Below are 27,759 nucleotides of genomic sequence, written 5' to 3'. Positions count from 1 at the left end.
GCCCTTATCCACATCTCAAGCAGCAAACAAGCTGACCTGGTAGATGATATCTGTCCCCAATGGCCCAGCTCTTGTTGTTCTATCCCAACCCAAATCCCTTCATCTCCATTGGCCTTTCCTATACAGTTTTCTTAGTTAACAGCTCACTGCTTGGCCAATCTTCTTGGTTAGTTGTATGGATGCTTCTCTAAATTCCTAGTCTGTGTATCTGTGTTTCTCTCTCTCTCTCTCTCTCTCTCTCTCTCTCTCTCTCTCTCTCTCTCTCTCTCTCTCTCTCTCTCTCTCTCTCTTCCTCCCTCCCCCCCTCTCTGTTTTGTTGTCACAGAAAAATCTCTTTGTCTTTTATTCCATGTACAAACAAGACACCAAACATTGCCACCACAACAGAATAACCTCTCTTGCCTTGGCAAAAAGAAAGCAGAAGATGATTCAATATAAATGGAAAATGGCTTTCATATTGGGTGATACAGAAAAAGGAAGCCACACATGTGTGAAATAAAATTAGAAGTCAAAAAGGACTCTCTACTTGGAAGAGATTCCTGAAGTCCTCTTCAAAATTTCACAAAAGATCCCACAAATCTCTTTATTTGTTTTTCTCCTCAATAGCCAGTGCCTGCTTCCATTTAACGGTATTGTTTTCTATTTTATTTGTGCAAATGGGCAATGTTTCTACTTTATTACTGATAAATAAGCTTTTGGGGCAAGAATGAGAGAGCAGACTAGGGCAGTGCTTCTATAGAAATATGCGCTGCTAATTAGAAGCAACCAGATTACCAACCCAGAGTTCATATACTGAGAGCTGCCTGGAATGGAAAATGATTTATACTCTGCTTTCTCACTCAGTAACAATTTCACAGTGCTCTCTTTTCTTTGTACAAAGGTTCAGGGACATGCACAAAAGCAAAAAGTATGAACATGCATCCCATAAAAATTAATGCACCTCTATTTCAAATAATGCATGTTGAAAAACTGAATGGAGTGATGCAGCAAATAAAATATTTATTTTATATGCAATATAGATGAGGCAATGTCTCGTGAGAAATTTAACTTTTTAATTTTCTAAGTTGGTGTTTGTATTTTATTAGTAATTGCAAATGAATAATCTATTATCCTCTTGCAAGTGTCAAAAAAGATAGGGTGGGAAAAGCATCCCTTGCACAGATGGGGAGACATGAATGCACCCTTCATTGTTTTCTGCTAGCCACTGAATCTTTGGCTTTATTTTTTATGATAGCAAAAGTACAAATCACTGAGATAATGAAACTTAGGTAGCAACACCTATAGCAATCTGACTGAATGAAGTATATGCGTATTTTGCTAGGCTGGGGATGTGGCTTAGTTGTAGAGTGTTTGTCTAGTATACATGAAGCCTTGTGTTTGGTTCCAGAGTACAACATATGCAGAAAATGCGAGAAGCAGTACTATGGCTCAAGTGGTGGAGTGCTAGCCTTGAGCAAAAGAAGCTCGGGGACAGTGCCGCCCAGATCCTGAGTTCAAGCCATAGAACCAGCAAAAACAAAAACAAAAACAAACAAATGAGCAAAGAATAAATAAAACATATATATATATGCTAATACTCAAACTTCATGATATCATGAGTTATTTTTCATGTTGCATCAACTTCTACTATGTGTTATGGTGATAATTTACTATGGGTGAAATATGCATAAAATTTATTTTACTTTAATGTTTTTATGATCTTTAGAGGCATGCTAAGGACTTATCCCTTGACATCTTGGTGCTTTATTAGTTGGTGCTTTATGCCCTTAGCTGTTGTATTTTAGTCTGTCTTTAAGCAACTTACAAGGTAGAATAGTCTGTCTTTAAGCAACTTACAAGGTAGAATAGGAAGTCTATAGTTCAAGGCACAACCCTCATCTCATAAAACTAAGTGGGCACAGTGATTCACCCCTGTAATCTAATTTCAACACCCATAAGCAACTCAGAAGGAGTAGACAGGGTGATTATGTCACAGGCCAACCTGGAAAAAAGCATGATATCCTATTTTTAAAAATATGAATGAAACATACTGGGCTGTATAGTAGTCAGTGACTGTCTAGTCAATGCAAGACAGAGTTCAAACCCCAATACTTCCAAACAATAATGATTAAAAGTTCTCTTGATCTATTCATAATGCAATTCTTTAAAATTTATCTGAGATAGCTTACTGTTTTTGCTATTCTTAAGAGAATATATATATATACATATATAAAGATATATCTAGACATCTAGATATGTATGTAGGACATGATGCAAGATGGCCATATCTGTAATTCTAGCTACTGGAGAGGCAGAAGTCAGGGATCTCAGTTTGAATCCATTGCAAACCATGAATTTGTAAGACTTCATCTCAATCAAGGACTAGATGCAGTTGTGTATACCTGTTATCCAGTGAAAAAGGCAGCACAAATAGGTTTACTGTCCAGGTCAGCCTAGGCATAAAGCAAAGACCTATCTTGAAAAAGTCTAACTTAAAAAGGGACTGGAAGAATGGCTTAGGTGCTAGAGCATCTGTTTGGTAACTGTGAAGTCCCGAGTTTGAATCCCATTATTAGCAAAACAATATCTATATATATCTATATATATCTATATCTATATATATATATTTAACTAGCCATTGCTATATCATAGGGTTAGGGTGTATGTCTGAGTTGTGATCCACCCATTTTAGGCTTCCTGTAATAGCTAGGATAATGCCTATGCCTCTATGTTCAGTTCTACATGCCACCACGCCCACGTTGGTGTTGACCAGAAACCTCAAGATCTTTTCTTCATGGTTGGATTGATTATATTCCTCCTTCTCAAGCTCAGTGCCTAAGTAGCTAGGGTTATAGGTGTGAGTCATGGGCTCCTGGATTATTATAGGATTTCAATCTGTTCTCTTGAATTTTCTGGGATTAAATAAAGATTGATATGGCTTGAAGAGTATCTATTTTAATGTGCAAGTTACATATTCTTTAAATTTAAATTCTGTTTTGTGTTATTTTGTTTTGTGACGCTAGAAACTGAATTCATTGACTTAACAACTGCTAGGCAAGTGTTCTATCACTTTAGCTACTACTAGCCCTAGAATAATTTTCAGTAGCTTTAAAAAAATCCATTTAGTTACCTATAACAGGGCTTTAAAATGAAAAAAATAATATTTTGTAACACATGAAAATTAATTGAAACTTGGCTGGGAGTTTGGCCTAGTGGTTAAAGTGCTTGCCTAGCATGCATGAAGACCCGGGTTCGATTCCTCGGTACCACATACATAGAAAAAAGCCGGAAGTGGTGCTGAGGCTCAAGTGGTAGAGCTCTAGCCTTGAGAAAGTCCAAGGACAGTGCTCAGGCCCTGAGCTCAAGCCCAGGACTGGCAAAAAAAAAAGAAAATTAATTGAAACTCAAATTTCAGTATCCATAAATAAAAATTTTGGCACTAGCCATTTTCCCTTCTTTATGCATTATCTTTGGTTGTTTTTATACTATAATGACAGAAGAAAATAGCTTCCTCACAGGCAATGTATTCTGTTTTTACTGTTTTCAGTGCTGCTGTGTGTATTATGAGCTATATTCATGTCATCATCATTTGTATTTCAAATTATTGCATCTTATTTTTTTTAATCGCCACTTTATGCTCCATGTCAAAACAAGGAAGATGGATATCAAATGTTATGTACAATGAAGTGTGTCTGAATGCTACCAAATGAGATAGAAAAAACATTGTTATTTACAATCCCATAATATGTTCAAAATAAAGTATGCACAGACATTGCTAGATTGTGACATTAATCCTACCTCACTTGTAAGCAAGTCAAAAGATTTCAAAAATTATTAGAGTATCTCATCATAGCAGAAGTTTCTTCTCCAAAAATAAAAGTAAAATATAAAAACAAAAAAGTAAAATGAAATCATATCCAAAATAATTTTCTAAAAGGATCATTTATTTCTTAAGCAGAGAAAGCCACTAGTAAGTGATTCACTTATTCAGGTTTATTATTGATAATGGTGAGTAAAATTATATCATATTGGGTTATACTAGTTGAAGAAATTATCTAGAGCAAATGGATTTAGTTAATACTGTATGATGAAAATAGTTGCTTGAAAAATTGAACATGTTGGATATCAATAGTCAAGTGAAAAATAAGGCAATTCTTTTTGAGTGATTTCTCTTTCCTCTTAGAGCTGAGACATAATGATACTTGCTATTTATTTGAAGAATTAATCTTGAATTTGAGTTGACTGCAAAGTTAGCCTCTACGTGTAGCTATATGGTAAAACTCTAGGCAAGAATAATTTTGAGAAAATTAAAAACATTAATTCGGTAACCTGAAGTAGAATCTTCTAAGATGTATTCCAATTAATTAATGTTTATAAAAATATTTGTTTTGAATGAGATAAAAGCTTAATTGTATAAATTTACATAGCTTGTGGAAATGTAAGGTACTTTCAGCCTATGGTTACTCACTGTATTATTCATCAGCAGGTGCTATGTGGAAACTATTTAAAACTGTCGTGTATAGTTGAAATAGTGCTGTAAATGGTGAGATTCATTCACCTTTGTGAATTCAAATATCATTAGTTGGATACATTTTGTCAAAATAGAAACCATCTCTACCATAGAGCATATTGCTTGCTAAGTAGTGACAATATTTTGTTGTGATTTTTTAAAAATCAGGGCCAAGACTGAAATTGCTATGAATGAGATATACTATCATCAACTACTATAATTGAACATTTCATGTTTTTGAAACTGAGCTTTCTTATAGATTTGACATGTCTATAAGAAAACTTCACAAGTTTAACTTAAAATTACAAGACAAAACAGCTCTTACAAGTATATGTGCAATTTATACTCCTATAAAGTCATTTCAATGATAGCTAAGGTCTGAATGACAGATAGTGGCAAGCAGTTTTCTACATTTCTTATTCTGACAAAAGTGAAAACAAGAAGTGAGATTTGAGACTTTCATTTCCACAGTAATGTGTAGGAAATTTTTAGATCAAATTATTATTATGGCAACATGTTTTCTGAATCTTGATGCAATTGAAGATGAAATCTCCATATTTCAAAATCCATTTGATCGGGCGGTTGAGAAATTTTAACCTACCCTGCAATTTAAAGTAACTCACATAATGACATACTAAAGAAAAAACATCATGAGAAGAATCTAATAGAATTTTTCATATATCTTCCCAGCAATAAATGTGCTCAATTAAAATCAGAGGCTTCGGGACAGACATTAGTATTTAGCAGGGCCTATTTGTGTGAAAGAACATTTTAAAAGTAAAATATATAGTATTTCATTATGAGCCAGTATCTGTTGATAGACTTATACTCTGCCACTTGATCCATGCCTCTAACACTGTATATCACTGGTAAATTTTGATATAGGGTTTCTTATCCCACCCAAAAATGTGCCTGAACCACAATTTACCCATGTGTTTGTTTGTTTATACTTATTCTGGGGCTTGAATTTAGGGACTGTATGCTGTCTCTGAGCAAAGCTCTTACCACTTGAGCCACAGTGCAACTACTGGCTTTCCTGAGTAGTTCACTGAAGATAAGAGTCTCACTGACTTTTCTTTTTGGCTTCAACCATGACCCTCATATCTCATCCTTCTGTGTAGCTAGGCATACAGGCTTGACCCATCAGTTCCTGGCACACTTTATCTACTTCTTGTCATTGCTGGGAATCACAGGTATATACCACCATGTTCTGATATACTCCATGGATAGAGAGTCACACTGGGTTTTTTTGCCCAGGCTGTTCTTAAACTCTGTAATCCTCCTAATTTCAGCCTTCTAAGCAGTGACTGGTATAATCGTGTACCACTCATTGGCACTGGCTGAAGTGTGATCCAATCACTTTTTAACAACTCCCTGGTTGGGTATGAAGTCTTCAACAAATGAATCTTTAGAGTTATTTTATATCTTAAACCTTTAAACTTAGTAATAATACTTTTCACAATCATTTCATAAGTTTATGTTGGTTGAGATTTTACAATGTGCAAAGTTCTTCCTTGCGAGAAACACTATTCAAGTACACTGTGGAGGAATGCAAAGGCAGAGACTCTCCCAAGACTGCTCACAGATAAGTGTACTAACCATCATTTAACTCTGGTTTTCCTATCTTAGATTGTTCAGCTTTGAGAGAGTTGGTTCACATTTCTGACCTTCAGTTTTCTCATCTGTAAACTGGGGATCCTAACAATAGCTATAGCTCAAGTTCTATAATTGTAATATCACCTGAATTATAGGGCTGAATTAAACATTAGCATATAGAAAAGCACTTTGTATAGTTATGGGAGAGAGAAATCAGAAATGGCTTAGAAGTTCAATCCATTCGGAGATTAACAAGGTTGCTCATTATTGAGTAAATCAGCTACTCAAACAACTGGCCATTAGATGCTTTTCACTTCTGTGGAATCTGTGTCAGTGGAGTCTGTTAAGAAAAAGATCCTATCACATCCCAAATATTTAATATGAACCACACAGATACATTAAGAGGTTGAGACCACCAGTGACGTCATACTTACGTGGGCTTATCCTGGCTGTGTACCTGTTATCTATATGACCTTAGTCAAGCCACTTAACCTCTCTGAGGCTCAAAATCCTCCTCTGCAGAATGGGGATTGTAAAGAGACTATCATGCAGAATGATATGAGGATTAAGAAGATGATAAAGCATCAAAAGCACCTCAATTGTGAGTTCATTGAAGAATGAGTTCAGTGAAGGCCAGTTCATCTCCTTTGACGCCTGGCTTTCTCACTGATCCAAGATTTAAATTGCAGAGTAAAGCAAAACTAAATAAAATATGAACAAACCAAAGTTAAAAACTCTAGGCAAACAAGTAAAAATCTACTTGTTAATTAAGTACTAGAAGATAAAGAGACTGTGATGAAGGAATAAAAAAAAGTGCTTTACTAGAATTGCCAAATAAAATGCAGGACATTCAAAATTTGAATTTTATATAAATAATGATGTCTTTAAATATATCTAAAATATGGCATGCGAGATACTTACACTGAACAATCAATCATCTAGCATTTCTTTGACATTCTAATTTAATCCAGTGCTGCTGTATGGACCCTGACAGACTAGACATGAAAGTCTCTCCATCTATATAACCAAGACTCAAGAATTCAAGAGTTCAGGGGTCACCACACACTCCCTGTCTCTGCCAAGGAAAGAGCCCGCAGAGGAAACCCCAAGTGGATGATTCTGGGCAATTTTGTCTTCTGTATGTAGACGATTTGAGCTTGATGCAAAAGCTGCTGGGAAAACTGTGGCAACCCACTCCTTCCCCACTTGGGTCTGTGGGCCCTATGGTTTTCTATGGGGTGGAACCTTGTGGTGGTGGTGGTGTGGTAACCCTTTGTTTCTGTGCCCTTGCCACGCCCTGCTTAGCTCACCTGGTGATGGGGGAGGGGGCTAGGGCTGTCTGGGGAGTGGTGGGAGGCTTATCAATTTAACATTTTTTTAGCTGGGTTGTGCTTTGCTGTTCTGGCATGCAAAACTTTAATTACTGCTTTGATGCAGCTTGGCTGTAGACTGTCCTTGCTAGGCCTGATTTAATAGCTCGCTTGCACAAAGTCCGACAGAGATTGCTTTTGTTGCACTTTCGAACCGCTCTGCTCGTGAAGGTGGCTCTTTTACATTGAGAAGGAAATTCTGTGGTTAAACTGTAGCCTAGGTATTTTTAGAGCCGTTACCATGTTAACCGAATTTCATACATTTCACCTGCAAGATATGCAGTAGTGCTTAGGGCCTTCCTTAAACTCTAACCAGTTTTATGATTTATCAGTTGTTTGTATTGTGTGTTTAGGGCTAACTCTGAGTTGTCAGAAAAGCTACTCCCTGAATATTGGGCTACTAAGAATCTTTTTATCTTATTTTTGATGTGGGTACTATGTCATTAGGGAGTGCTTTTTTGCTTGATACAAATAATTTGAAGGAACATAACCGAAAGGCTCAAATAGGTTAGTTCTAAAGGTCAGAGCCTGAAGGCACTGACCCATTTGTTAATCATTAAGCTTTTCCTAAGCTGCCTCTGACAGAGTTCTGGCTTTCTGCCACTTTTCTGGTCATTTTAAACAGCCAAATTCTTGTACCGTTTCAGCTTCTAAGAAGGTAGCAAAGGTTATGAGAAAGGCATAACAAGTCAGGTTTCTTCTTTTCTTTTTTCATTTTCAACTGTCTTTATGTTTTTGGAAGGCAGAGCTGTTTTGTGTTAAGGGACTCTTCACACCATGCAAAGCTACTGCATTTAAAGACGGACCCTTGGGTCTTGTAAAGGGGGGAACTTCTAGCTATTCTTCGCACACCAGTTCATTTCCACAGATCAGCCAGATGGGAGGTAAGGGATACCTATTTAGTAGGAGTTTCAAAATGACTGCTAACCAGTGGCATTTTCCAATAATCTTAACACTTGAAAGTGAAAAAAAGAGCAAAATATCCATAATGCATTTATCATTTGTCACCAGTTAAAAACTAGAAGAATTTTAAAATATTTTGAATGCATTTTGTAAAGCCTAGTGAGGTTCAAGTGATCTGATGTGATATTTCATTGTCAAATTTAATGCCAGTTTAGGTCATCTGAATAAAAGTCCATCTGCATACTAAAAATCTCCCTCAAACAAAGCTACATTTTATATAGCCCAGGGATGTTAAGCTGCTAAACCACTTGCTTTAATACTGAACAGGTCCAGTATTTCTAAAGGGAAAAAATCACACACTTAAACCTCTCTTATTCATAACCGAAACTTCCAGAAGCTAAGAATCTGAGATTTTTCCAGACTCAGAAAGGTGCTACAAAGAAAGGAAGAGAAAGGAGAGGAAAGGAAAGGGAGTGGATAAGGGGGAGGGGAGAGACAGAGAGAGAGAGGGAGAGAGAGGGAGAGAGAGAGAGAGAGAGAGAGAGAGAGAGAGAGAGAGAGAGAGAGAGAGAGAGAGAGAGAGAGAATGAATATGATATGAGAATGAACTCACAGAATAAAGCAAGTCAGCTTTTAGAAGTAGACCTGAAGCCTTAGCAACACTGAAAAGAGACCTGGAGCTTAAATCTGATTGGCTTGCCAGCCAGAAGAAATGATAAGCTCTGATTGGCTGGTGATGATGTCTCCAAATAAGCAGCCTTTTTCAGGAAAGCAAATTTATGTGACAGAAGGGATGAGAGACAGAAGAAGCAGGCAAGAAAAATCAGGAAAAAGAACAGGGCAAAATAAATGGCAGATTATTTGCAACAGAGGTAGTAACAGATTAAAATGAGAGTAACAATATTTATTTATGTAACTGCTTATGGTTTACAAAGTGTTGTTATGTGTAACCATTGATAATGTCATCAGAAAGACCTTCAGGGCTCCCCAAAGTTAAATAATATTCCCTGAGTTATCCAGTTAGTAAAAAAAAATAGCTAAGCTCTTCTGGCTCCCACCCAAGGTTTTTGATGCCACACAGGTGCCGTGGAGATAATGATTCGCACTTGTCCTAAGGGAAATGAGCTGAAAATATTCCAGTCCCAGAAAAGAGAACAAGGAGGCATATAAGCCTTTAGTTTTGTGGGAGATACAGAAAGGTGTGACCACAGACCTTCAAATCACACACACAGGGAACTTCTCTGTGTGTATTTGGAGTTGTAGTATAAAAAGTATCATGTTGAGAGTTCAGAAGGGAGGCATTAGTATATTTCATATGAATTTATCAGTCACTGCACATAGATAGTATCAAAGTTGCCTACCTACTTATTTCTTCTACCTCTGCTTGAAATCACCCAGTTCATGCTTAGTAAATAGCATAACCAATTACACAAATCCAGTATTTATTTTATCATCAGGTCCTGTAGACTTCACTTCTAAAACATGTTTCAGGCTTTGTTTTTCTATGTACTTAGTCACCACTGCTTTTTCTTCTTGAGATATTGTAATTATTGGCGACTAGTTAATTTCTCTGGTTTCATGAACCCTTTCTTCCTCGACTCTTCTTCCCTTCAAATTCGTTCTCTGTTTCCCTGATTAAAACTTTTCATAACAAAACTGAACGTCCTTACCACAGCCTCAGTTTAATCTGTCTCCCTCTGCTAGGACCCACTACTCTAGCCATGGAAATCTCCTTGACTTAAGAGAACACACCCAGTTTTTACAGATCATGAGCCTTCAATTTGTCTGCTACCTGTCTTCAGATCATCTCATGGCTGGTTCTTTCTCTGATTTCATGGAATCTATACAGATAGGCTTGATTCATACATGGTATAAGAGCTTGCCTTCATTTTCTTACATAATTCTTTCTTTAATTAGCTTCTTTTGATTTCATAACCTGAAATTATGTTTTTATTTGATTCCTTATCATCTTCTTTTATATGTTTCTCTCTACCAGTCACCAGATTTCACTAAGACAAAGATGCACAACAGTGGTACACAGGAGGAACCAATCACGATGTTATTAATGCCACTTATGCATCAATGAAACCATGGACAGAAGATACTGTGGTTCCTATTTGTAACCTGTTACTTGCTAAATATTACTGGAGTTGTGAGCTCTAATAAGATGCTATCATTTTGGAAGTTGCATGGAAATCTAAGATCACATCCCAATTTCTAGACAACGGATGATATGAATTCACTTGAAAGGTTTATTCACAGCAAACAATTGAAATTCTTACAGAGACTGGAGCTTTACTAAAGGTATTTTGGAGTATGTAAGGAAGCAGGGTGTTGCCTTTCCTTCTGAGATTCAAAAAGTGTGGGTTTTTAGAAAATTTAGTCGTAGAGTCCTTTGTACTAATACAGCTAGGTTGATTATTTTTAATTTTTAGACAGTTGGTGGAGATTACATATGGTTGTAATAAAGACTTATCTATTTTGGATTTGTCAAAAGCGGTGCCTTTGGTAATTAACATATCCTTCATAAAAATGAATAGTGTTTTCAAAGTTCTTAAGCTCTCAATGAAATCAATATTCTAGTCAAAGTTATTACTGCTTTTATTCTGCTTCACTTTCAGCATTCTGCTTTGGGAAATTTCTTAGCTGACCTACTAAGTTTTCCTTGAAAGTAAAGTTTACTATGGTGCCCTCTGGTGGAAAAATTATTGAAAGCTAAGCTCTATCTGGAGATAAAAAAATATGACCATGGTATGGATATAAATGGGTAACTTTAATATAAATGTCTTTAAATTATAAGCAGAGTGTTCTTGCTATTAGGTGACTTCAGGAAATGCATGCCTGGTGATATCTGCTTGCAAATTTAGGGACACAACAAGTAGGTGCTTCAGAGGAAATGGCTTAGATGAAAGGAATGTAATTTGATTTTTATTTATTGCATTTTTATCTTATTTATTGTGTAGAGCATCAAATCCATGCTCAGGGTGCATATATAACTCCATTAGAATAAAGTCCAGGAGCCACAGCATTTTGTGTAACCTTGCAACACTGCAGCTAATTTGGCATTATAATATAGAAGGTAAAATGGAGCTAATGGCAATAGCAGCATTTGCAACAATATTTGTAAATAGGCATGAATACCAAGGAATAAGTAGAATTTGGTAGTAGTCTAATAAGAATAACTAGAGATTCATTCAGTAGTATGTTTGTCATCAAAATGGACAAAAATCATGATCTAGCCATCAAAACAGCAAGGGTCAGAATTCTGGCTCCCTGAACTGGGTTGTGACCCTTTTATGACTTTTTCTGTAGGGAAACTTTCACTTATCTCCACAAGGGAATAAAAAAATAAGCCTCTTTTGGACACAATCTGGGTCATACACCAAAGGGATCCTGCTAAAAGACTGGTCCAGCCAATCTTAGAAAAAATGTCAAAGCTAAGGTCTAAAGATAGAAAAGATCTATTGCCATGTTGTTTATCTGAAAACACTAATTAAAATTCTCAATCAAAATAAAACTGAAAAAGGGAAAAGAAAACATGTCTGATCATCCTGTCCATGAATCGGTTTACAAATTATTTGATGATTATTAATCATCCAAGTTTCTTGAAGAAAATGTAGATAGAAGTCAACTATGAATATAGCAGTTATATTTGATCACCTTATTATTATTTTAAAATTTTTATTCATGACCTGCTTTTGAAATTTGTTGCACTTCAAATTAAAAAGTAAAAACAAGAACGAGGAAACAATGAAGCTCATCTCTAGCTGTGGTGCTTGAAGGAGTGGTGCTGCCCTCTAGGGGGGGACTTTGTAAGTTAATGAGGGCTTTTTTTTCTCTTCAGATGTCTTAAGGTATCAGAAAGTTCATTACTGATATGCAATGGGCAATGGCAAGTGCTTTGAGGTGCAGTTACATATTGTTCATATAATAAAAAACTACATATGCTATGACATAAGCATGGAATGGCATTCAGATGTATAGAAGATAAATGCTTTTGCATAGTCTAAGTAGGCATTGACTTTTTTTTCCCCCAGAAATGGTATTGCAATGTAAATTGAAGGAAAGCTGATATCTGTTTTAATTAGTCAACATTGTTGACTGCACATGCTATTTGGTGTCCTCCAAAATCACCACTGTTATCACTTTTACTTGTAATGTCCCAATCCAAAGTGATACTATCAAACAGGTATGTTTGGCATCATTGATGTTAGTTGCATTTGATTATTATTATTATTATTATTATTATTACTGCCATATTCTTTCCTTCTTACTAGTTGACTTGGAGTTCTCAATCTGCATTTGTACTTTTGAAGTTCTATGCACTGGAAGGTTTTATTATCCATAAATTTCATTTTTATACAGGAAAGGACATTGACACGGCAATACAAAGCTAAAAGGAAGAAATTACGAAAGTCTTTTCCTCCAAAAAAGCTATGAAAAAAATGTCTCGAAGATATCCAGAATGTACTTTGTAACAATAGAGGAGCATTGGTTCAAGAAAAATGTCTATGGGTTAAGTCAGTGAGCTTTGTTTTTACCTCACTCTATCCTCTGTACTAACTTTGAAAGCCAATACCTTGCAGTAATGACAACAAACAAACACAAATCTCAAATAGCACGGATTAAAACCTGGGAAACACAAGAGAGGGTTGAACAGGGTTGGAGCTACCTTCTAAACTCCTCACACCATAATCATTTGACCTATTTGATGGTTCCCTTAGACAGCCCACTCACAGCACTGTGTACACAGGACTTAACTCAGAACCCAGCCAGTCTGAACACAGAAATAATTTTCAATTCTTTGCGTTTCAAAAAATGTTAAAAGAGGGCGGGGGAGTGGCCCCCTGGTAGGGCCCTAGCTTGACATATATAAAGCTCTGGGTTCCATCCTCATCTCTGTAACAACGCAAACAACTCAGATAACATGAAAGGTTAGTAGATAATAAGTTGAACACACATAAACAAATGCATGCATGAATGAATGAATGAACAGGAAAGAATAAGATAAATACATAAGTATAACTACATTTAACTTAAAATTAACTGATTTAAAAGATAATTTTATAAAGTAATTATCATAAGTTTGTGTTGATGTGTTCAAAAGTCATTTATATGATGAAAAACCATCAAGAAAGTAGTAGGTGATGCATATATATACACACATATATATGAGAAATGATTTTATTAATTCTTGGAGTTATTGGTGTTAATTCAACAGACTATTGTACAATAACTTTTTGAGACACAAGCAAAAGAAATTACAAGGGAATTGAAATGTTATACTATAAAATATCTGCATAATACAGACAAAGGCAGTAATGAGGAACGGGGTAATAAGAAAATAAGACATACAGAAAATCAAATAGTAAAATGGCAGATGTAAGTTCTACTCTCAGTAACTATATTAAGTGTAAATGGATTATATATTTTCATTCATAGGCTGTAATTGGAAAAATGGACAAGAAAGAAAGGAAAAAATGGATTCAAGTCTGTATTTACAAATGGTACAGTATAGATTCAAAGAACATAGCCACTGGTAATGTAAAGAGTCTGTGATTATGCTAGGTCAGTCAGGTCACATAAATTCTCAAAACTAAGTAACCAAATCTCTCTAACAAGAGACTTTTATCCCGCACTGGAAAAATAGAAGATTCCAAACTAACAGATGCTACAGGATACAAAAAGAAGAGTCTTAATTGAAAATAGGAATAGGAGATAGATTTCAGAAAGTATACTTAAAATTATGCCATATAATGGGAAATTCAGATTTGAATCAATAAAATCTCTTCTTTTTATTTTTCATTTTTATTGTGACACTATCAGTATGCATTCAGGAAAATAAAGAAGGAAACTATATAGGATAAATACCTGACCTCTTACAAAAATTGCAAAGGGATGGAGAAAATTTATAGTAAAAAAATCTTATATTTGGAAAAAAACGGCCAGAAGTAGAGCATTCAGTTAAGTGAAATAAATCCAGGTGCAGAAAAAGAAATACTGCATGTGGTCTTGCAGAATCTAATGGGAATTAGAAAGGGGAGAGAAGAAGAATAGGGAAATATGGTTGAAGAATGTATGATATACAGATGAAAAGGCATAATAAAGAAGTTGTAAAGGAATAAGGACAAGAACAAGTAAAAGTCGAGTGAATATGATCAATACATTACATATACACATAGAATGTATTCTAAAGAGAACTATAGGAAATTTTCCAACATGATCACTGCCGTTTCTTACCAGAGACCAAGATTTAATAATAGATATTAGGAGAAAGTCTGAAGTAGATTTCATTTTTATTTGAATATTGGTTTTATTTTTATTGCATATGTAGGTACATTTCCATAAAGGTCTTCTGTATATAATAATTGCATGGCTAGTTTGGTGAACCATTTCTCAATTAGGATGAAATGGAAAGTATTACAACCTGGGGGAGGGTTGGGGGGAGAAAATGGGAGAAAAATGTGTGAGGAGGCAACAATGTTCAAGGAGTAATGTACTCACTACCTTAGATGTGTGACTGCAACCCCTCTGTACATCACCCTGACAATAAAAATTAAAAATAAATATCTTTTCACTCATGACAATTTCATGAGATTTTGCAGAACTCTTTTTTTGGGGGGGGGGGTCCTGGGGCTTGAACTCAGCCTGGGCACTTCCCTGAGCTCTTTATATCAATGCTACCGACCTGCCCTTGAGTCAAGCCCCACTTCCTGTTTTCTAGAGATTAATTGGAGACAAGAGCCTCAGGTTCTTTTGTGCCCAGGCTGGCTTTGAACCTTGATCCTCAGATCTCAGCCTCCTGGGTAGCTAGGATTACAGGTGTGAGCCAATGCACCTGACTGCAGAACTCTTTTTTTTTTTTAGATTTTTTTTATTAAAGAATTAATTAACAATGATTTTTACATCATATTTCAAATGACATGTTTAACAAATAAGTATTCAGGGAGGGAATCTTTATATACAATCACTGGCACTTAGATTTTAGAACATAATTAAAATTAGGCTGAGGGTTTGTATGTCATAGATACATATTAATCTATGTAATAAAACATTATGTCTATAGAGTCAACAAAAAAATCTTATATTGAAATTGACGGTTATATTCAAAACTTTTTTGTGATGTCCACTAATTATAGACACACATATATAATGTACAAATGAAAATTAGAGAAATGTGAACCCTGGTTAGTCCTTTGATGATATTCAGCAGTTAGGCAACTGCATATTTGCCTCTTAGAAATTGTTAATATTTGTGACTATGACAACTTTCGTTGTAGCTTAATATGCACACTTTTAGGTTTCCACACTGAAATATTTACAGATAAAATAAGAAAGACACTTTCCCCATATAAACAATTGAAACATGCAGAAACTGCAGATAAAACAAACGACTACATATTGGCAATTTCTGAATTCATTATTCTGCAGTCTCTGAATTTGATTAAATGCAAAAATATCAAAGACAACTCAGTGAGGGAAAACCTTTTTTTGACAAATGAAGGATTTTTGTAAACATTTTTGTGGTAAACTAAAGCCATTTTTAATTGAATATAACATTGTACCTTAATCTAAGGTGTACATGTTATTCATTGGTTATGGTGTAGAATTACAATAAGATGATGTTTTATTAAACTGGTTCAAGCCTAGGAATCATATCTTTCTCACAGGAGACTCTTAGCTTGCCACCTTGGTTAGTGTCAGGGCCAAAGGGCTTCAGAGAGGACAAGCCATAGAAAATGAGTGAATCTTGGCTTCAAATCTTCTCTACTCTCTATAATGTTTGTGATTAAACAATTTGTTTATAACCAAATTGTTTACTCATCAAAACCACAGTTTCATCATGTGTATAATGGTGGAGGTGATTTACTTTCTCTATTATTCAGAGATCTACTATCCCTATGACTTTTTTTGTCCTAGATGTTTTATTCTTTGAAAAAGTACTATAACATTGTCCAAAATTAAATAGATGGGGGTCTAAAATTATGACTAGACTTCCAAGTCACATGTATAGTGTCATTCAAAATGAGGGCATAGTATATCCAATATATCAGATAACAAAGTGAGATACTGTAACAATATGAGATAATCAAGGGACAGCAAAAGAGATGAGAGATAACATAGTACATTAAGGACAACAATCATTCATTATATGGTTTTATTACCAAGATGGGGAATGGGGGGAGGGGAATGGGGACCAAGACATGTGAAAGGGTATCAATGTATGTGAATTAATGCACCTTCTATCTTGCAAATATCATGTAACCCTTTTATTAATTACAATAAAAATATTAAAAAAAAACAAAATGAGGGCATAATATACCCAAGAAACATCATTTTGAATTAGAGGATAAGAAAAACCTCATTCAAATGGACTTGGGACACTGGATGATTACAATGGATCCCAAACATGCAAGAAAGTAACAAACTGGAAAAGGCAACCTTGATGCCTGTAGCAACGGAAACCAAGAGGCAACTCCAGCTCTGACTCAGCATTGTCCAAATGCCACCTTACTTTGGGTAATTTAAGCAAAGTGCCACAGATAGAGGATTATTAAAAAGACAGACCTAAAAGTGTGGAAAGGTTTACAAAATAGGCAAAGATAAGAGAACTAAGATCATTTGGCCTGTGGAATGTTGGAGCAGAGGGAAGATGTAATAACAATCATCAAATAGGTAAAGAAATATTATCCAGATACAGATAAGGAGCTGTTTTAGTCAGCTGGATAGAGTCAAGGCTTCTATTACAGAAGGAAGAATTATAGTTAGGCTTAGGAAAAACTTCCTGGCACCTGGGAAATTGGAAATGTTCTTTCTCTGAAGATCTTAAAGCAGGGGAAGATGACTACCTTGAGATGATTTTTAGCATAGCCTTTTTGAAGTTGTAGGGATAACTAAATGATGCGTTATCTAGTGATTTATGTTTCAATCTCATAGATGTGGGTAGAAATAATTGCTTTGGTGTGGACTACAGATACCAATCTGGCAGACATATATCAGGACTCATTTCCTTTTCTGATTCTTTCAATTTCCTGCTCCCTTGAACTATCATAATCATCAACATCAACAATTCTTATTAACTTCTAGGTGTATGTGTTATATATCAGTCCACAACTAGTGAGAAATACATAACATGTATCCTCTTGACTGTCTTGTGCCTCTCCCCATAGGGGAAAATGCAACACAGAAAGGCTAGCTTGATGTTTTTGTGGCAATTTTAGTTTGATTTGAGATTCCTTTTGTTACTGCTATTCTCTGAGTTTCCTTTATACTGATAGGCTGAGAAAAGAAGTGATTGTGTTATAAGTGGATGGTGTGTTGCAGAAAATTGGCAATGACACAGAAGAGTGGGAGTTAGAATTAAGTGACACTATTAAATGATGAAAGGGGTGACATCAGTCAAGATACATGATACTAGCAAACTGATTCTTTGAATGGTAACTCCTTGTACAACTACTTAAAGATAATACATGTATTTTTTAAAGTAAAGTTATAATTGGAAAAGGAAGGGAAATAGGAAGGAGAAATGCTAGCTCTTTCAACAAATTCTGGGGGTGCAATGGCAGACAGTTGTACTCTTCACTCTCCAAAGTGTCCACTACTAGCTGTTGAAATAACTTAGAGGATCAGTGAAAGAAGGATAATGGTCTCTTCTTTGAACAATAATTGGCTCTCTGATTCTGATTTTTTTTCCATAGCACATGGGAATCTGTTTCTGTGTGTAAAACTTGAATGGCCTTGGTGACTTGACTTGCAGATGGGGTTGACATATAACAATAATGCTTCCATGTAAGGAGACCATTATTAATACAAACTTCAACTCTACCTCCTCTCCTATTTTACTGGATGCTTTATATACTCATCTTCATTCTTACCCTCAGTTTCAGCAGTGAACTGATGAAAGAGAAAACAAGAGGTCAGTTCTTAAAGAGATATTATACGTACCATATAAAGGTAATTGTTTAAATTTGTTTAGACTGTGTTCTCCTCAACTCCGTTAAAGATGGAAAGTGGACAAAATATATCATAAGAAGGTAAGTGTGGTACCTTTGTGGAAAAGTATTGATTGAGATAGAAAATTTTTTACCTTTTATATTTCTTTTTATTTTTGTTCAATCTATAAACATTATGCAATGACTAAATCTTCTCTCTTTCCCCATTTTAGAGGTTGAACAATGGTTGTTCCTGTGATCTGAATGTTGCTGTTTCCAAAAATTCATTCATCCATAGGATTAACACTCTTACAGAGGAACTTTCTGCCATGTCCTGGGAGACGTAGTAAGAAGGTGCCATCAGTGGAAAACAAGGCCTCATCAGAATCTATTAACTTTTTGACCTTGGACTTCTAAGCCTTTTGAACACTAAGAAATATATTTGTATTGGTCATAAATTACCTAGTCTAAAATATTGTATTAAAGCAGCCAGAATAGATCAAGATAACTATCTTTGCAATTTAGTGTTTTATAAAACATATTTTTTATTTAAACATTTTTGGCTTACAATTCATTCTTTATTACCCTACTTGTCACAAGAGAGGATTTCAGTTGGCTTGTTCGTAAATTGTATTTGTCTACAAAAACATTGATTAAATAGAGGGTACAATTTTTTTTTCTTAATGTGCTGAGAATAAAACTTTAGTGAAGACTCATTTCTGCAGACATATTTTCAATATACCAGTATGGTTTTCAGTTAACAAAATGTTTTATAGCAAATTGTTCAAAAAAATTACCTGCTTTTTAACACATCTGGTATAGATAAATAAAATTAATATGCAATATCCTTTAGTCCTTAATTGAATGTACACTGAAGCCATCATTTCCAATCAACAACTTGCTCATTTCCAGGTACTACATGTGAACATTTTAGGAATAATGCGATTAAGAATTTAATTTAATTAGCCTTATTTTCCATTTGAGATCCCAAATCAGGAAGGGAACACGTTGAAGAACACACATCTTAGGACTATAAAAATGCATTTCTCCACCCTATGCCATTAGAACAAAGCACATCTACTAATGTTAGATGAATCACCATTCCTTTCTTACTTCTGCAAGAGACATCACATATATGAATCATTAATTTCCATTTCAAATGATTTAAATAGAACTCAGAAAGATTTTCTGAGTCATTGGGGTCTCTGACTTAGATTGTGATAATTTGTACTCTCCATTTTCCCACAAGAAATCAGTTATAGACTAAAGGCCATTCTCCTGTATCTGAAAATGTATGTAACTTACAAAAGAATTAAAGTAGTCAAAGAAAACAGTCCACTTAAAATGCACACAAAATGACTATATTATGCTTCTAAACATATTTTGAGATGAGCAAGTCAACTCAGTTATTTAAAAAAATAGCTCATGGAATTCATGTTTGATAACTGACAATGTTTATAAAAATCTGTTTTTTTTTCAATAGAAATTGTTCTAAAAGCTGACAGCTTGGTAGCTCTGTGCTCTATACTGTAGACTGTAGGCTGTGTTTATATTAATATCTATTGTTAGTAACAAAGGTCAACCAAGTTTTTCTCTAAATGGTTAGTAATATTTCTTCATTGAGCTATACAATTTGTGCTGTACTTCCTTAACATTGTTATTATATTCGGAACATTGACTGGATTCATTGTACTCATAAACTGGCATGAATTGAAATTCCTCTACACAATTACCTAAAGATAATAAAAAGAAAGAAAATGTGTAAATGTGGGCGTGGGTGCCCTTCAATCAAATTTTATTATAACAGGGGTCTGGCTATCTTTGGATTACTGTACTTTTTAGTTTGCCAACTTTTCATTTGTAACATGACAATATTAATAACATGAGAACTGTTTCATGTTAAATTTCATAATGCAGAAAAATACAAAAAGGTGGGGGTTTTTGGTGCTACATATGAGGCTCATAGAAACTTTATAGCATATTATTGAATATATTTATAATTTATTAAATCAGAGAATTTAAAAAATTTTGATCATAATTTAACAGGACTGCTAATTTTACCCTATGATTGTTTTATTGTTTATTGCTTTCATCTTTTGTGATTGTGACTTAGAAGAATCAATACTGAGTTTGGAAGAGTTAAAATTATGGAATTACTATTTGTGCTCTCTATATATTATATTACTAAATTCAAACCAAAAAGGTGCTGTGTAGCAACTGAGGTGAAATCATAGCTTCATTTCTAGGAAGGTGCAAAAGAAATGAGTGCCCATAGAAATACAATGAGTTCTAAGAATTAAATTCTGTGGTATGTGCTAAAATATAAACAGTTTGAGACATTTAATAACACAATAAACTAGCTTATTTCTTGTAGTTCAAGGGAATCTTTATAAGAGAGTGGAAAGTCAAAAGCGTGACATACTAAAAGCATGCAATATTAACACTTGTAACACTTATAACTCTTAGAGTTATAATGTGACTCGGTTCTATATAGAACATACTGATGTCACATGATTCCGAAAGACAAGGCTGTTTCCTGCAGTGGTCTCTGTTGTGTCTCATGTTAGATCATGAATTCTACGGGAACTGATCACAGCATGGACCAAACCCATGGCCACACTGAACTCTATGTGTTCCAAATAATTATTTTGTGAGGAGCTGATCATTTCTCCCTATTCTAAAACTTACATATACTCCTACATATTTATTGGCTTTATTTTTCAGTATTGGGGTTTGAATTCAGGGCTACATGCTTGGTAGGCAGATGATTATTATTAAGTTAGCTTTTAGGAAGGTTCTAACATTTTTGTCCAGGGTTGGCTATGATCCTTCTGTATGCCTTCTGAGTAGACAGGTTCACAGAGTTGAAACTATACCTGTCTTATTTGTCGAGATGGGTCTCATTATATCTTTTTGCCCAGGCTGGCTTTGAATTGTGGTATTCTTTATCTCTACCTCTCAGGTTACTATGCTTAGGATCTCTTAGCTTTTAATAATGCAAGATTTGTTTAGTTACTGGACCACAGGGAAAATATATATGGTACATATGTTTGTTGTTAGGCAAATTCTGTTTTATATTGCTTTCATTGTTAATTTTTCAAAATCTTCTCACTTCTGGTTGATTAACTCGCTAAAAATCATACATTCTGTTTCCTTTTTCTCTTTACTCTGCCTATTCCAAAATACTAAAATTCATTTATCTAATTAGGTGGACAAACAGGTAATAAGCACAGTAGATATCTGGTCGTATGAAAAGAACTAGGATCAAAGACATAGCTCCTCCATGAGCACAAACTTAATTGGAAAGACATACATTAAGTGGTTGAAACATGAGTATGCATTAGGTAATACTGAAGAACTATAGAGGGAGAGCTGACTATATCTGCTCTGGGAAGAATATAAAAGATGTAATGGTGAGCTGAAGCTTGAAGAGTGCACAGGAGTTATCCAGGCAGAAGTAGAGCAAATGTTGTGTGCTAATGCATGGCACTAGATGGACTGAGAGCTCTAAACAGTTCAAATTGTTCAACACAGCCTAATGATGGGTGAGGGAGGCTTCTGTGGTTGACAAGATTATAGAAATGAGGTAAGGTCACATCATACATATTTAGAAGTATGGGATTTATCCTACAGATCCATGGCTCCACAGCTGAATTTAAAGCCTATGGAATGGAAGGGAGCCATGAGATGTTGAAAGCAGGGACAGGTGGGAAGTTCTACTGCACAATCAGAGAGCAGATGAAGAAGGCCTGAAGTAAGGAGGATGGATGTGGATGGAAGGGGAAACCTGCATAGAACCATTATGGGGACCCCATTATTTTATGGTGTATCAGGTATTGTGCTTTACTTTTTTATAAAACCATCACAAGGACAAAACAAGGAGGGCATTGAAAGAAGTCATTGGGACCACAGTTCATAGAGGCAGAGGACTTGGGGTCAGGTAATTGGTTGAGATTTACAAGACAAAGTGAGATTTGCATCTACATTGCTGTGATTTCAGGCTCACTTTATACGTTTTGGGAATACATTACCTCACTGATATGAAAGCCAGGTGTCTCATTCTATTTTTGGTTGCCATGACAAAATATCTGAGAAGGGATCATTTAAAAAGAAAAATGGCTTATTTTTGGTTCACTGTTCTATAGGCTGGAAAGCTTACAATTTGAGTGGCTGCATCTTGTCATCTCTGACTCTCTAAGGCATTACAGGACTAGAGAAGAAGCCAGCAAAACACAAGGCTAGGCTCACTTTGTATAGCAATCCACTCTCAGGGTAAGTAGATGAGTCCTGTGAGAGTGAGACAGCACTCTCACTAGAACACCAGAATCAATTCATGAGGCTTCATGTCCCAAACATCCGTAGAGGCCTAATCTCCCATTCAGCGTCTTCGGTATGAGTTTTACAGAGGAAAAACCCATGTTCAGACATAGCACTGGGGGCAGTGAAGTGAGGGGAAAGCTTTAAATCAAGATGAGAAAAAGTTAGACCAATTAGAAGTAGGCAGTCAAAGATGACCTTGGGGGAGGCTAGCCGGACTACATACAGCAAGTATGCTGAAGGTCAGATGACGAAGAAGAGAAAAACATGAGAAAGGTGTTTAGGCCTGCAACCTCAAGATACTTAGCAATAATGGAAATAAAGACAATTCTATATATTCTGTAGCATCCCAATTGCTCTCTATGGTGTATGTCAAAAAGCAGATAACTAAGTGTTTGTTGAATAAATGATGTTTATCTTTAGTGCTGAATCTAAAGAGACACTAGAACTATTTAAAGCCTGTGTTTTGACAAAAATCTGCTGCTGACATCCAAAAAGTGGGAGGAAATGTCAATAATAGGACAATAGGAAGTCAGAGTCTCTGTCTAAGATCACATAATGTATTTAGGTAGAGGCTCGAGGCAAAGGTCTCCTGGTTTCGACTCAGACGCTTCTTGATATCATACTCTCAACCCTCTGATCTGGCAGTACATGCATTTTTCTTCTTTTTATCTTTTATTCTACCTTCTTCTTCTTCATTATTCTAAATCATATGCTCCAGTTTTGTTAACAGCTTTTGCTGGCCTGCAACTTATTTTACTCATTGCATATGTAGTACTTTCAATACAACCCAATATATATTCTACAAATATTAAGTACCTATGTGCCCACAATAGTGTTAGAGCAGAGTCTACTCTTAAGGATGTCTCACTAACTTGATATCATACTGACTTGATCTTATATCACTTTAGTCCTATGTATGCCACGTTCGTTTTGTGTTTATGGTCTTCCTCCAAGATGCTGACCAAATGCTCACTGCTCTATTTGAAGCTTGGCCCATACTATTAAAAATTACTGATATTTTCTTTTCTATTTAAGTTTAAGAGCCTCTTCCTTCCTCTTGTGGATGTCTTTTATATACCTTAGTGGTTCTCATGGTTTCCAATAAGACCTGCTCTCTTCATCTCTGATTCTGGGGATCACATACATTTCATATGACTTCTATGAACTGATCTGATTCATCCTTTTGCACTATTCCTCTTGCAGACACAGAGGAATCTTAACCCTTATCAAACCTTCTACTCACTTGAATTTAATAGGTAACACACTAAGAACCCTGGCTTTATTTGGGTTCTCTAATCTATACCAAAACTGGCTCTATCAGCATATTAGTATTAAAATAAAAAAGATGAAAAGCAATTTCTATTTAAAGATATTAATATACATATAATTAGTCATTTTCTTATTTATGTATATATATATATATAAAACTTCTATTTTAAAGGAACTTAAAGAAGCAGTTTAGTGTTGATACCTGGCTACCAGAAACAAATACTCTGAATGTATTTAGAGAAATACACAGAAGGTTTATAATTTGTCTTTCTGTTAGTTTAAGCTTGTCCAGAGAGAATATGTCATTTGCATTGCAGGGCTGTATAAAAACCAGCTTTCCATATGCCTAGAAAAACGAGAGTTAAAAAATCAGAGCTGAAAAGAAATTAGAGATTAGAAAAATCAAATGGCTTAATTTTAGGGATGAGAAAACTGAAAGAGAGAAATTTGAGGGTGGTTATTCAGATTGGCTCCTTCTTTCCTTTCTTTCTTCCTTCCTTCCTTTTCTCTCTTTCTCTTTCTTTCTTTCCTTCTTTCTTTTTTTTGTGTGAGTCATGGGGCTTGAACTCTGGGCCTGGAGAATGTCTGAGCTCTTCAGCCACAGTGCCAGTTCTGTTTTCTGGTGGTTAATTAGAGATAAGAGTCTTACAGACTTTTGTGCCATGGCTGGTTTTGAATCAGATCTTCAGATCTCAGCCTCTTGCATAGATAGGATTACAGGTGTGAGACACCAACACCTGGCTTAGATTGGGTTTCTTATCTTTGGCTTATAACTGCTTACATTATGGAATCCTAATATATCTGTGTCTATGTGTCTGTGCATACACTTATGTGTGCATACACCATTCTTTTGAATTCTTGAAGATTAGAACTGCTGCTTGAGACTACTGGTTTTAGAGGTTCAACTTTGACTATATAATACCTTCTTATATGAAATACAAAAACACATGTAAGGATCTTATCCACTGTGCATGAGGCTCTTTTGAAGCATAAAGTCATATTTTGGACTAGCATCCTTTTAGACTTTGTTGATCTTTGATATATATATATATGATATATATATGATATATATATATATATATATATATGGTATTAGGTTGGGTTCTGGTGAGTTATACCTGTAATCCTACCTACTCAGGAGGCTGGGGTCTGAGGATCACAGTTCAAAGCCAGCCAGCCTGGGATGAAAAGCTTGAGAGACTCTTATGTTCAATCAACCACCAAAAATCCAGAAGTGGAACTGTGGCTCAAGTGGTTTAGTATTAGTTTTGGACACAAAAAAAGCTCAGAGACAGTTACTAGGCCCTGAGTTCAAGTCACAGGACTGTCACCCAAAATTACATAGGTAGGATTACACTAATATTGGGACGATTCTTGCACAGAAACTGTCACTATCATCAATGTGCCCATAAACAACCTATTTAGTAAACTGAACTTTTAGGCTGACAGTTATTAGTTTGCTGCTTTTGTGTCTCTCAGATCAACAGCAATGAAAAACAAAAACAACCTCAGCAAAAAAGAAAATTCAAGAAAACGCAAACCAAAACAACAATAAGCCAACGGAAGTCTGATAATGGACCAGCAGGAATATTTTTTATAACGGTAGGAAGGAAGTTCAGATGAGGGTATGTAGAGCTCTGTTTGGGACAGGCAGTGATATGGCTGGAAAAAGTGCCCCCAAATCACTTATATTTCAATTCTTTCTTCAACCAAAGTACCACTTAAAACCAGCTACAAAAACACACAGATGCTGTGTGGTATGTGTGAGTTTGGAGGCACACCATGCTCCTTAATAGGAAAAGGAGATCCAGCTTTGAAGAAAATAATCCAGCATGTTAGAAAGGCAACAGACTCCCTGAACACTAGTATGGAATGTCACAGTCATATGGGTAAAGAAACCTGAGAAATGGCCAAAGCAAAGTCAGCCCTAACCTTTCTCCAAATAAATAATCCATACTGGGAATAACTTGAAGAGCTTAGACAAAAGTGCATGGTACTTCATTTAAAAGTCAAGAACTACTGGCAGAGTAGATGTTATTAAGGTCTAGTAGTTCTGGTCCTAGGTGGTCTGTTCCCTATTAGTGATTTGATTTCTGCACCCCAACTGTAAGTGATCATTGGCATTCCTTTTCCCTGCTCTCTTGCCACCTTCAGTTTCCTGACAGTAGTTAGCATGACCAGGCTTATTTCTGACCTTCCATGACCTCAACTTTCCTTCTTGTTTCCGTTTTTGTATCATACCAACTCTACCTTATGAGTTAAGGCACACTGAAAAGTCCCACTCTTCTTTGCATAGAGAAAATGATTATGTGACTTCTAAGTAAGAAAATGTTTCAAAATGACTCAGTCTCCACCAGATAACTTGACCTCATTCTCTCTCTTTGCTTCGCAAAGAGAAATATGTGAATTATGTTCACTGGCAAGGCCTATTAAATATTTTTGCAGATTTTTTTCTCATTTTATGTGGTGCCTTTTCAAATTTCTTGCAAGCATGTTCAAGTTTTGTACTGATACATACAAAATAATGATTTATTTTACTAATTCATCTATTAGTCTAACATTTAATTCATCCTTTGTGACCTTGCTCTCATCACATTGAAAAGTAGATACAAAAGGATGGGGCCATTTCACAAATATCTTTATTTCCCTTTATGGCAATGCAGTTGCTGCATGGTTGACTGAGTGGGAACCCAGGAAACAGGGTCCTGGAGCCCCAAGATTATCTTTTCACGGTTAACATCTGGGGTTTAATTGATGTCAAAGATCAAGTCTTAAAGAATTTAATGTTTATTGTTTATACAGTAGTTTCTCATCCTATGTAGTTTGATGAGAATTTCCGCAAGGATAGTTTCTGAATTCTTTCACAGATTTCCCAATGGGAATTCTCATAGAATTGTATAGGATGAGAATCTGGCCTTCCTAGATTTTATGAAATGTTTGGAGAAGGCAAGGGGAACTTATTTAGTTATTTTTGTTTTCTGCAGTATTCTTATGGGAGATGTTATATTTTTTGAACCAAGATTTTATATGTTTTAAAATTCCAGATGTTTTTGGATGGCAAGTCTAAAAATTATACAACTGCTTAGTAGCCTTAAAGTTGGATTTGTTCATGTGGTTTAAGAATTATCTTCTCAAATACAAAAGTATGATGCCTAAGTACCTCTTCATGTTTATACAAAATAATATACATGAACTCTAAGCTATGGAAACAAGAGAATTCTCTTTTCAAAGATCTTAATTTTTAATATTTTATTTTTAATGATTCTGTCTTCTTTACCTATGTATGGCGTATTCAAGTGTACATCATTCAAGGAGTTGGAGAGAAGATATAGAACCGGAGGGAAAAGTGTGAAAAAGTGCAGAAGTGGAACTTGCTGGAAACTGACAAAAGTGAACTACGTTCCTGGAAGGTGGGAATGGGAGGGAGGGACTGAGAGAGAGAGTAAGGAAACAGAAATATACTCATAACGACTCATGTCATTGTAATCTCTCTATACTTCTCACTCTATACCAACAATAAAGTAAATTAATAACAAAAAGAATCATCTTATCAGATTTTTTTCAAGCCAATGTTTTATGTCTCCTACAATTAGAGAACTTTGGTATAAAACACAATATGTAAGTTGGAATATGAGTTTAAAAACCCTTTCATTAAGGAAGGGGTTCTTTCTTTCATTGACAAGAGTCTACCTTCAATGGGAATTTTATCAGTAAAACTTTACAGATAACAACTTTGAAGAGTCCACTACATTAATCTGTCAGGCAAATTAAAAAGTTGTATTGTAGTGTGAAAGATGGTATCATAAGTTTCCCCCAGAAAGTCAATGCATCATCAATGCTGAATAAAATGGTATTCCAAGGGTCAGTGTGTGAAATATGA

At 35.4% G+C, this 27,759-nt stretch overlaps 1 protein-coding gene and 1 long non-coding RNA gene across 5 annotated transcripts in view; one reads left to right on the top strand and one right to left on the bottom strand.

Moving 5' to 3' along the window:
* Rnls (renalase, FAD dependent amine oxidase) overlaps nt 1-27,759 on the bottom strand; it is a 310,493-nt gene that overhangs the window by 158,163 nt on the left and 124,571 nt on the right. The gene's annotated exons all lie outside the window — the stretch shown is intronic.
* LOC150054119 (uncharacterized) lies at nt 20,852-27,294 on the top strand. The gene is made up of 3 exons (XR_016537918.1): nt 20,852-20,940; nt 25,359-25,481; nt 27,177-27,294. It is a non-coding gene; the product is annotated as an uncharacterized LOC150054119 (long non-coding RNA).

This window comes from Megascapheus bottae, chromosome 15 (assembly GCF_031878675.1).
Source record: "Megascapheus bottae isolate mThoBot1 chromosome 15, mThoBot2.hap1, whole genome shotgun sequence".
In the NCBI taxonomy this organism is placed as follows: Eukaryota; Metazoa; Chordata; class Mammalia; order Rodentia; family Geomyidae; genus Megascapheus; species Megascapheus bottae.
Note: the sequence above shows the minus strand (reverse complement) of the source record. Positions and strands in the feature narration are given on the sequence as shown.